Here is a 12,585-nt window from a genome sequence, read left to right on the forward strand (position 1 = left end):
GAACTGCAGATGCTGGAGAATCCGAGACAACAAGGTGCAGAGCTAGAAGGGTCTAGGCCCGAAACGTCAGCCTTTCTGCTCCTATGATGCTGCTTGGCCTGCTGTGTTCATCCAGCTCTGCACCTTGTTGCACAAAATGATGTTCAGTTAGAAAGGATAATAGTTAGATTTAAAGTTGCACTGCACATGCTAGCTCATTTTTTCAGCTAGTACAGACATAATGGGCAAAGTGGTCTTTTGCTGCAAAAAAGACATTCTATGTACAAGCATTTGCCATCCCAGTGTGAAAAGGGAGAACGATCAAGCTGGCCACAACTTGATGGTGGATAAGAAGTTGGAAAGTACAAATCAAACGGCAATGCTGGAGAGTGGTGGCAATCATCAGCAATAGGTCAATAACAGAGGGTATAAGAAAAAGCATTAGGTTGGAGAAGGTTCTGGAAATTTTCCAGAAGCCTGTGGAGAGATTTGTTGATGAAGATGTGGACTTTTATATTTCTTTTCATTCGTCCACAGAATGTGGGCATCAGTGGCTAGACCAGCATTTATTATCCATCCCTAATTTACCAGAGGCGAGGTAAAAGACATTGTTGTGGGTCTGGAGTGACATGTAGGTCAGACCAGGTAAGGATGACAGATTTCCTCCTCTAAAGGGGAAGGAACCAGGTGGGCTTTTCCTGACAACAGCAGTCATTGTTAGACTCTAAATTCTAGATTTTCGTTTTAATTCAAATGCCACCATCTGCTCTGGCAGTATTTGAACCCAGGTCCACAGCACGTTACTTGAGTTTAGCAGTAATACCACCAGGCCATCAGTTCCCCCTGTGTGCTGCACTGGGAGAGGGAAATCAGTGTAATTTAATGACTCACGGTTGAGTTGAATGATCAAAGGTCAGGTGATGAGGAACTTAAGAGAATGAGAGACAGATTTTGTGGAAGGAATATGTTTGTAGACAATGAAAGATGGAGGAGAAGCTGCAGTGTTTAACTGGGTGGCTTTCTCACCTCGGAGTCAGAAGGATGTGGATTCAAGTCACCAGAAAAATAAATACAAATGATGCTCCAGTTCAGTAGTAAGGGCATAATGCAGTGATGGATGTGAGTGTTAAACCAGAGTGCTATCCTGTCATTTAGATGATGTAAAATATTTCATGGCATTCTAACAAGGCAGAGTAAGGGGATTCTGTCTGTCAACTGTTCATCATTAAACCATATCATTAAAAAAATAATGATCTGGTCATATCATATTGCAAATTGGCTGCTGCGTTTCTCACACCTCATTTCGAAAGTACTCTAATAGCTGTAGGGTGCTGTGGGAGGTTGAAAGGTCATGAAGGGGCTATTTAAATGTATGTTATTCCTTTCTTTCTCTTAGTGACTGGCTAATTGGAAGTGAGCCTGCGTGCAGATAGTGCCCAGAGGGATCATGGCCAAAGAAGAAATATCAGTTAAGTGACCTCCTTATAATGTAACTGGGGCATGTGAGCAGTCCTATAGCTCACCTTGTATAAGTAACAGAACAAATTCCTATTTGGCTAGGCCTGTGATTAAAGGTGCAGTGGTGCAAATATTACATAGAAAGCTGATGGCCATGTTATGGTTTCGGAGGGGCTATTGTTTAATGTATTGATCATGTAGTCTTTAATTATCTTCTACAGAAAGCCCTCAACTCCGAAATAACTTTCTAGATCAATTAGTCTTGCTCATAATTCTATGGATTATCCAACCTTCACTTTGGCAGGAAACACACCATATATTTTAGGCTGCATTTATTGTCAATGCTGTCACTAGATGGTACAGCAACCATGCATGCAGAGACACGGTGTTGTAGTACCATGTCGCTGTCGTCATGGGGCCATTACACGTGTGTGGGCTTCGGTGGCCATTGTTGGGAACACATACTCCATTGTCTTCTGACTTCTCTCCCAGTCTGCTACAAGAATCTTCTTCCTCTGTGGCTCAGGTGCGCTACCCTATAAATGTTGACATGTCTTTCTTGTTAAGCTGCTCCTTTAGCATACCTGTGAGCTCTTGATACCATTCTAATCAGAAGACTATGTTCAAACCATACACCAGATGCTTATGTATTAAATCTATTCTAATATTTCCTGTATTGTGCAACTTGAGCTCAGAGGTGTTGCCTTTAAGATATGAAACAAAAATCTTTGCTGTAAAACACCTCTCTACTGCTATTTTGAATACTTGTATGGGAGTCTTGACTGACCCCTGATCAGTCATCTCAACCTTGACTCAGCACTCTTCCCTCTGAATTGCAAGATTCCCAACTCAAGTCTCACTCCACAGCTTGAAAATGATAATCAAAGCTGATACTCTAGTGCAATACTGAGGTCCTCTGGACTGTCGAAGAGGATGTCTTTTGGATGAGATGTTGCTCCCTCCTGGACGTAAAAGATCCGATGGCACTATTTTCTGCAAGAGCCAGGGATTGAACTCTAGTCCTGACCAATGACTATTCCTTGATCAAAATAACAATTATGTTGATAAACATAAATAGATTATCTGGTCATGACTACATTGCTGTTCATGGGAGTTTGCAGTGTGAAGATTGGCAACTACAACCCTGCACTACAAAAGTGACTTCATTTAATCGCTATATTATTCTATAGCTATATTCATTGGCTATAAAGTTTGCAGTAGGGAAAGGCCACCACCTGAGGTCTTTCTGCCAAAGTATTACAGGGTCCATTCAGTTCTCAGACCCACATTGCCTCAAAATGTATGTAAATACTTTTCCTACATAGTTAAGAACGTCTTTGTTCTTGCAACTGCATGGTAGCTCTGTAGGATGCCAAATTCAAATTTGTCGTTTGTGTTTCTTTTCTCTCTCTGCACAGAATGCGTGCAACAGATTGAGATCACTTTGTATACACTTAGAGATAAATCTGTTATAGATAAAATATATTTTTGCAATTGAAAAAAAGTAAAGCATCCAGTAGCTGTGAAAAGCAGTACGTAAATTTCAGAAACAGACACACAGAGAAGGCTGGAGAAACTCAGCAGGTTTGGCAGCAGCTGTGGAGAGAGAAACAGTAAATGTTTTGAGTCCAATATTGCTGTTTTTCAGGGCTCAGATGTTTCTGTAGCACTCTCTGTTCATCTCAGCTTTCCAGCAGCCACAGTATTTTACCTCTTCACAAATTTAAGTCTTTCTCTTCTTAGCCAGCATCTTAAAAAATATTAGATTATCAGACCATACCAAATATAATTAAGAAATGATCTACATGACAGCTTCACCATTTAAGTAAGCTCCAGATGAATATTCACCCTAGCTTCAGCTTCTTACTGAAATCCTTAGTATCTAAAAATCTATTGATCTCAGTCATTCTGATTGAAATGAGGTCAGCCAGGTGGACCTCATAGAATATGAGTTCCCTTAATGGGGCTATTAACCTGGTTCAATCAGGGAGCCCTGACTGACAGATAGAAACAGGGGTGTCATAAGTTCTGTTCACTCTGAGAGCTGGCTCTGAGGGAGCTGGATCAGTGTCAAGGACTCTCCACATATAAATAAAGGGTGACTTAGTGACGGAATATGCCCTTCTGTGGAATTATTTCGTCTGTCATGATTATTTTCAATAACTGAGCACCTAGCGTTGGGATAGAGAATGCCAAAATTTCACAGCCAATTGATTGAAGAAATTCTTCCTCATCTTAGTCTGAAATGACTGAGCCCTTATACTGAGAATGAGACCGCTAGCTGCGAACTCCTCAGCTAGGGAAAATAGAGTGCCAGCGAAGGTAAGGCTCTTGCTGAGACAGATGTCTTGAAGTTTTTTAACAACAAGGCTAACAATTGCCTTTGCTGTAGTATCATAAATTTATACATAGCGTAGGTTCCTTGCTTACTCATGTACAGACTGAGCAAGTTAAACTGACTCCATTATATTGGGAGAGTGGCTGAAGGGGAGGTGCGTATCTTTATGTCAGAATGTCACACATTGTGGCATCATTGCGTCTTCAAATACAGGCCTATTTGATTTTGAATCTATAATAGCACGATTATTACATTGCGGTTTTCATTCTGCTGTTTGTGAGATTTTGCTTCATTCAGCTCTCTGCATTACAGCAGTCATACACTTCAAGAAGTGACTGTAAAACATTCTGGTTCATCTTGAGGCTGTGAAAAGCGCTACGTAAATAAGTTACATAGAGCAGAATCTTACTCTTGCTGGCTGAGTGCGAGTTGGATCAGATTTATTACAAGGATTTCCACCATGAGGCTCAAAGAGTTTTTACACTGTACCTGAGGAAATCTCACTCATTAATTATCAACCAGGCCACTCATGTCTGATTCTGGCCCTGTCTTACCATGCACCAATCCCATAACAACTCACCGACCAGCGGATAGCTCTGAATTTACCGGCATCACTTGCATCTGTGCCAACTTTAAAAACCTGTTGTACACCAGGCAAGCACTGACTGTCCAGAGCAGCCCAGCCTAGTTCCTGACATTAGCCCCAGACAGGGGTATATAGGAGCCCTGCTGTGGGGGCACATTCCTGCAGGTGTTCCTGGATGTGGTTGTGCACATCAAAGACTTCCTCTACTCCCCCTGGACTGCAAATGGAGGCCATGGTACCAGACCATGCCAGCCTGCTCTGAAGTTGCCACCCAGGTCGAAGCAGTCTTAGCTGTCTGGGAGAATGCCCAGCACTGTAGGAAGATGCTCACTATCCTCCACTCTGCCAGCACAAGAGCCACCACTCTATCTCCAATACCGCAATATTAACTCAATCCCTGCCACTGTACCCAGTTTGCACCAAAGCTCACTAGCACTAAGACTCTCCCTGTTTCCTGGAACAAAGTCCCTCACTATGCTCATTATGCTCACCACCCTGACAACACTAAACCTGTAAATCCTCTGTGCCATCTACTTACTTGCTTGGGACATCTCCCCATCTGTTTTGAAAAGTAACAGCTGTGCCACTCGCTTTCATCTCCCTGAAGACCAGTCTCTCTCTGACCTAAAGACAGTTCAGTCACTCTGAGCACTACCCTGGATAAGATCAACTTACTCAACCTATACAAAGAGTGAATGTGAAACAAAACCTGAAAATGCTGGAAAAAAACTCAGCAGGTCTGGCAGCATCAGTGGAGAGAGAAATGGTTAACATTTCGGGTCCAGAGACCGTTCTTCAGAACTGAAAGTGAGTGTCTGTGTTCTTACTGATTCAGAGCCACACCAAACACTTCATTTACCTACCAGATGAGGATTCCTCCATGGGCAGTCTATCTAGAAGACGTTTAGTACTGCTGAGCGTTTTGTGTCAGAGAAGCAAACCCATTTCTTTCATAGTTTTAGGATTGAGGGGTAACAGATTTAAAACAGAGATGAGGTGAAATGTGGATTTCATAAAATAATGAAGAGCTGGCCTACTGGTGACCACTGTGTACTGTTGCTGACACCCATCAAGTTCATGAATGGCCCTTAGGGAAGAAAATACCTTGTTTGGCCTACATGTGACTCCAGACCCATAGCAATGTGGTTGACTCTTAACTACCCTCTGAGCCATAACTGTTGGCCTTGCCATTGATGCCCACATCCCATGAATGAGCATAATAGTATTTAATTGGCATTTTAGGATATTCTGCAGACATGAATATTGTGGTAGGAGCTTTCTTTTCATCTCACGTGTTTCGATTACCAGTCTAGTTATCTGGAGAAGTTACATTTTGTTTTTTGCAAGTAAATCCCAAGCTATTGCTGCTTGCTCATGGTCAAAGATCCAATGACCTTATCAGGAACCAGGCCTCAAACCAGGCCTCACCTTGACAGCTACCCAGTGTCAGACAACCCCACTGTTGAACAGGAGGGGAGGGGAGCAGGGACGAGAAGGGAAAGAGAGGAAGGAGAAAGAGTGAGTGTGGAACAGGTGGGAAAAGGAGGAATGGAGTTGGGAAGTAGGGAGGGTGATAAAAATGTATAACAATAAAAATATAATATTACACCAATTATAGTCATTATTGTAACAAATATAAAACTATTAACACTATAATGACCGTTCTGGTCATTCCTCCATATTAAACAATCACAGCTTGCAGATCAGACTTCACAGAATCACATCTGTGCGTTTTTCCTCCTCTTGATCACTTCTAGCCTGATCAAGCTGGAGTTTCAGATCCCTATTTTTCAGTTGATTTCCAGTGATTTTAGTTGAACATTATCGACCACTTTAAAGGATGATAAACTTTAGCGATTGACATGCTTGGAACACTCTGTGATTTCACGATCACTGATTCCAACAGAAAACTACTAGATGTGAAACGATGACAAATTGAGTATTTTGGAACATGAATGAAAGCCTTTTAACACAGATCATCATGGGTGAGTGTGATCAGAAGGTGAGTGCAGAGTGAACAGTGTGGAGCTGGAGAAACACAGCAGGCCAGGCAGCATCAAAGGAGCGGGAAAGTTGACATTTCAGGTCGGGACCCTTCTTCAGAAATGGGGAGGGGGATGGGAGCTCAGGAGTTCCTCAGGAGTTAACTTTCCTGCTCCTCTGATGCTGCCTGGTCTGCTGTGTTCCTCCAACTCCACACTGTGTCTATCTCTGATGCTAGCATCTGCAGTTCTTACTATCTCTGAGTGCTGAGTGAAGTAGTTTTTATCTGGTAGTGGGAGTAGGTCTTTTGACTCTTCCATCCTGCTCCAATGTTCAATAAAACGATGACTGAACTTTGACCTCAGTTCTACCCTCCCTCCATATTCATTCATTCTTGTAGGAGCATGGAACAGGAGTCGGCCATTCAGCCGCTTGACCCTGTTCCACCATCCAATGAGATTGTGGCTGATCTGTGACCAGACTCCATATACCTCCCTTTGGTCCATATCCCTTAATACGTTTGCTTAACAAAAAAATTCTCTATCTCAGATTTAAAATTAACAACTGATCTAGCATTCACTGCCATTTGAGGAAGTGTGTTCCAAACATCTACTGCCCTTTGTGTGTGGAAATGCTTACCAACATCTCTCCTGTATAGTCTGGCCCTAATTCTCCTAATTCTCAAATTATGCCCCCTAGTTCTAGAATCCCAAACCAATGGAAATAGTTTATCCTTATCTACCCTGTCTTTTCCTATTAATACCTCGATAGCTTCACTCAAGTCACCCCTTAACCTTCTAAATTCTAGAGAAACCAGATGTAATTTATATAATCTCTCCTCATAGCTTAACCCCTGAAGTCCAGGTCTCATTCTTGTAAACCTACGTTGTACTCCCTCCAAGGCCAATACATCCTTCCTAAGATGTGGTGCCCAGATCTGCTCCAAATGGGGTCTAACCAGGGTTTGTTATAACTGTAGCATAACTTCAGCATTCCATAAGCTTTCTTGATTATTTTCTGCACCTGCTTGTGACATTTTAAAGATCTATGCACCTGAATACCCAAGTTCCTTTGGACATCCACTGTATTTAACTTCATACCATCTAGGAAATAGCCTGGAGTCCAAAAATCTCTCTAGCTCAGCCTTGAGTATATTCAACCACTGAGCAACCACAGCCATCTGGCACAGAGAATTCTCTGAGTGAAGAAATACCTGCTCATCTCAGTCCTATTCCAAGACTCTTCCACAGGGTTTTCCAGTGTGGTACTGAGCCGGAACATTAGGGTCCTGAGCTCTGAGATAACAATGGCTGCTGTGTGGGCTTTGACCAAGTGCTAACAAATGTGTGGCCCCTTTAAGTCACTTTTTCTTTTAAATAGAGGATATGGCCTAATCAGTTGAACTTTTAGAGTCATAGAGCTGTACAGCACAGAAACAGACACATAGAACAGTACAGCAAAGTACAGGCCCTTCGGCCCACGATGTTGTGCCGACCTATTATCCTAACCAGACTCTTCGATCCAACTCGTCCAAGCCGACCAGATGTCCCAAACTTATCTAGTCCTATTTGCCTGCATTTGGCCGGTATCATCTAAACTCTTTCTATTTATGTACCTGTCCCAATGTCTTTTAAATGTTGTAATTGTAATCAACTCTGTCACTTCCTCTGGCAGCTCATTCTATACACGTATCACTCTCTGTGTGAAAAAGTTGCCCCTCAGGTCCCTTTTAAATCTTTCCCCTCTCACCTTAAACCCACACCGTCTGGTTTTGGACTCCCCCACCCTAGGGAAAAGACCTTGGCTATTCACCTTATCCATGCCCCTCATGATTTTATAAACCTAATTAAGGTCTCGATTTAATTTCTCTCCTGAAAAGCCCAGTGTCTTTTGCTTACAGACCCAGCAGACAAAATAACTCCCTGTGATCTGCAGGTGTCCTTTTCCCCCGACTCCCCCTTCCTCTTCACTATTCTCACATGGCCTCCATTACCCAAACCTTTCCAACAACCCCCTGTGCTGGTGTCTAGGCAATTTTCAAACTTCAAAGTGGAGTCACAGTGTGAAAGACTTTGGGAAGCCCTATGCTATTACCCTAGTTCTCAGCTCTCCAGCCAGGGGAATAAATTCTCATGATGTACCCCATCAAGACCCAATAAGACAACCTCTCATTCATCTAAACTCCACAACCTCTCATCAAAGGATAACCCTCTTGCCCCAGTAATTAATCCAGTGAACATACACTACACCATTTCCCAGGCAAGGTGTTTCTTTTGTGCGTGTGTGTGGGCGTGTGTTCGCACATATGTGCGCATCTGTGTCTGTGTGTGTGTATATGTGTGTGTGCACACCTGTGTGTGCGTGCGTGTGTATGTGTGTGCGTGCACACCTGTGTGTGCATGCGTGTGTGTGCGCGTGTGTGTGTGGACGCACGCGTGTGCATGCATGCGTCTGTCGTTGGCTAGGCTAGCACTTATTCCAAATGTCAATGACATCGCTATAAGTCTACAGTCACATGTAGGTCAGACCAGGTAAGGACAGCAGATTTCTTTCCTTAAAGGACATGAATGAATCAATCAGGTTTTTAAACAATAATCAACAGTGGTCACCATAGAGCTTTGTTTTTATTTAATTTGAATTCAAATTTCACCGTCTGCCCATGATGGGAGGTAAATACTTGTGATTGGACCCCACTGGAAAAGTCTGAAGCACCGTCTTAGTCTCTTGTCTGGATGGCTGGTTTGTTAATATGTAGTAATGCCAACAGCATGGGTTCAATTCCCACACTGGCTGAGGTTACCATGTGGAATTCTCCATCTCCCCTCACCTGACCCTCAGGTTGTGCCACCACCAGTTGTCTCTCTCTAATGAGACTATGGAGATTTTACCCTTTTTATAAAACAAGTTTTAAAAGATTCATTTATAAGTTATGGGCATTTGTTATTTTTTGCCTATCCCTAATTGCCAGTGAGAAAGCGATGATGAGCTACCTTCTTGAATAACTACGGTCTTTGGGGTGTAGGGACACCCACATGCTGTTACTGTAACCACTTCCTTAGATAAGGATCCAAATTTTATACAGTGCTCCAGCAAGGTTTCCTTAGACTTGCATTCCAGCTCTCTTGTAACAAAAGCCAATATACCTTCCCATTTGCTTGCTGTGCCTGTGTTTCTTGTATAAGGGCACTCGTATCTCTTTGAACACAGACGTGTAAAAGTTTCTCACTGTTAAAAATATTCAGCCTTTCCATTCTTCCTGCCAAGGTAAATGATCATATATTTGACCACATTAAACTTGTCTGCCATATTGTTGTCCACCACATGACTGTGCAGTGTCTTTCATGAACAGTTTCTTCCCCACTGTTATTAGACTTTTGAATGGGCCTCTCAAGTCTTAAATTTAATGTTGATCTCGCTCTTTGGGCACCTTTTTTGCAGCTGCAACATTGTATTCCTCGCTCTGTTAAACCACCCTAATGCACTTTGTATAGTATGATCTGCCTGTACTGCACGCAAAACAAAATTTTTCACTGTAGCTAGGTACATGCGACAATAATCAAATCAATCGTGGGTTATAGACCCAAATAGCTCTGTTTTGTTGGCAAACCTAGGAACATTACTCTTTGTGCCATCATTTAAGTCATTAACATGGAGTGTCTATAGCTGAGACTGCAGTTCTGAACCTTGCAATATTCTTCTAGTTCTAGCCAGCCAAGCTGAAGATGCCCCTTTATTGCTAATTTCTGCTGTCTATTAAGGAATCCTCAAATGGAGTTATATCATATAATACCACAAGCCTCACAGGCTCTTATCTTGCGTAATAGCCACTTTGTCACATGCCATTTTGGAAATCTAAATACATGTATGTGATTGTAAAAAAATCATGCTAACTTAATGGTATTATTCTGAATATCCCACTTCCTACAAACCAAAAGGGGTGGCCATGAGCACCCGCAAGGACCCGAGCCCTCGTAGGATTTGTGGAACAGTCCCTCTTTCGCAACTACACCGGCATCATCCCTCACCTCTTCCTCTGTTATATTGATGGTCGCCTTGGTGCAGCCTCGTGCTCATGTAAGGAGCTCGAGCAGTTCATCAACTTCGCCAACACTTTCCACCCCCAAATTCACCTGGACTATTTCTGACACCTCCCTCCCCTTCCTGGATCTCTACATCTCCATCTCCATTTCCGACTCACCGCTGACATCCATTTCACACCAACCGATTCCCACAGCTACCTCGACTACACCTCCTCTCACCCACCCTCCTGCAAAAATGCAATCCCATACTCTCAATTCCTCTGCTTCCATTGTATCTGCTCCCAGGATGAGGTATTCTACTCCAAGACATCCCAGATATCGTCTTATTTTAGGGACCGTAATTTCCCCTTCTCTGTAATTAAGGATTACCTCAACCGCATCTCCTCCATTTCCCACACTTCTACTCCAAACCCCCTACCCCCAACAACAATAAGGATAGAGTCCCATTAGTCCTCACGTACCACCCCTCCCAACCTCTGAATCCAAAGCATCATCCTCTGACACTTCCGCGAGCTACAATAAGACCCCACCACCAAAAAGATATTTCCCTGTCCACTTTCCACAGGGACCTTTCATTCCACGACTGTCCCGTCATCTCTACACTCCGCACCAACTTCTCCACCACACCTGATACCTTTCCCTGTGACCTCAAGAAGTGCAACACCTACCCCTACACCTCTCCTCTCACCTCCATCCAAGGCCCAAAACAATCCTTCCAGATCCAGCAGAGATTCACCTGCACTTCATTCAACCCCATCTATTGTATCCGTTGCTCCCGATGTGATCTCCTCTATATCGGGGAGACCAAATGCAGACTCAGGAACTGGTTCGCAGAGCATCTGCGCTCTGCATGCACCAACCAACCCAATCTTCCAGTTTCCATCCATTTTAATTCGCCGTCCCACTCCCCTGGTGACATGTCCATCCTTGGCCTCCTCCACTGTCAGTGTGACGCCAAACGTAAACTGGAGGAACAACATCTCATATCTCACCTTGGGAGCAAACAGCTCAATGGCTTCAACGTTGACTTCAGCAGTTTCAATTTCCTCCACCCCCAGCCTTATCCCATTGTTCAGCCCTTACCCTCTGTCTCACCTCCCTGAACTGACCTAACCTGTCCATCTTTCTACTCAGCTATCCACTCCACCCTTCCCACAGACCAATCACGATACCCTCCAACTGCATCCATGTATCACCATTTGTCCTACCTTTACCCCCGCCCAATACCCCTCCCTCTATTTATTTCTGGGCTCCCCAGCCCCACCCCAGTCCTGACAACATTGGCCTGAAACATTGACCTTCCTGCTCTTCTGATGTTGTCTGACCTGCTGTTCTTTTCCAGCTTCACACCTATAGACTCTGGCTTCCAGTATCTGCAGTCTTTATTGTCTCCTAATAAACCTTATTTCCCAGTCCAGCACTGCAGAATTTGGGAAACACTGGTGCAGTATTGCTGCATGCATTTTGTCGTCTGTACTGCAGCAAATGTTTAGCAAGCTTTTACATGATGGCTGTTTACTGCCATCTACGGGAGAAGCAAAGTTTTCTGAAATTCTGAAGGATGATAAAGATCATATAAACTGAGGGCTCAAAATCTCAGCCTGCAATCTCTGTTAATCAAGGGCTTAGCCAAAACCCAAACTTCATGAAACGCCAGATTTTGGCACTTCAGTTTCGAATAACCTGGACGGATATTGGATTCAGTACAGATAATCTCAGTGACTTTTTAATCTCCATCACACAGCTACGCATATTATCTCCAAATTTGCTGCACTTTTGCAAAATTAACAGCACCTGAAAAGGTTGCATGTCAGATTTTTATTTTCCACATTAAGTAATAAGATTTTAAACAGTCATGTGGATGTATTTGTGTTCCAAAGGGCATCTGGATTGAAGAAGGCATGGGTTAGGGAAAATTGCGCGAAGGTCCTTTTGACATTTAATTCTTTTATCACCAGTAAATTTAATATTGATTACTAACTGGTAAATAGGGCAAGGGGATTGGCCTTTTAACCAGCCAGCAAAAAGCCTGAAACATGAAAGGAAGTGCAAGGGTTAGGGAGGCTGTGGTATCGTGGTAATGTCATCGGGCTAGTAATTTAGAGCCCCAAGCTAATGTTATGGAGTTATAATAGGTTTAAATCTTGTCATAGCAGATGGTGAGACTTGAATTCAATCATAAAAATCAGAAGCTAGTCTAG

This window comes from Rhincodon typus, chromosome 13 (assembly GCF_021869965.1).
Source record: "Rhincodon typus isolate 14 chromosome 13, sRhiTyp1.1, whole genome shotgun sequence".
NCBI classification, from domain to species: Eukaryota; Metazoa; Chordata; class Chondrichthyes; order Orectolobiformes; family Rhincodontidae; genus Rhincodon; species Rhincodon typus.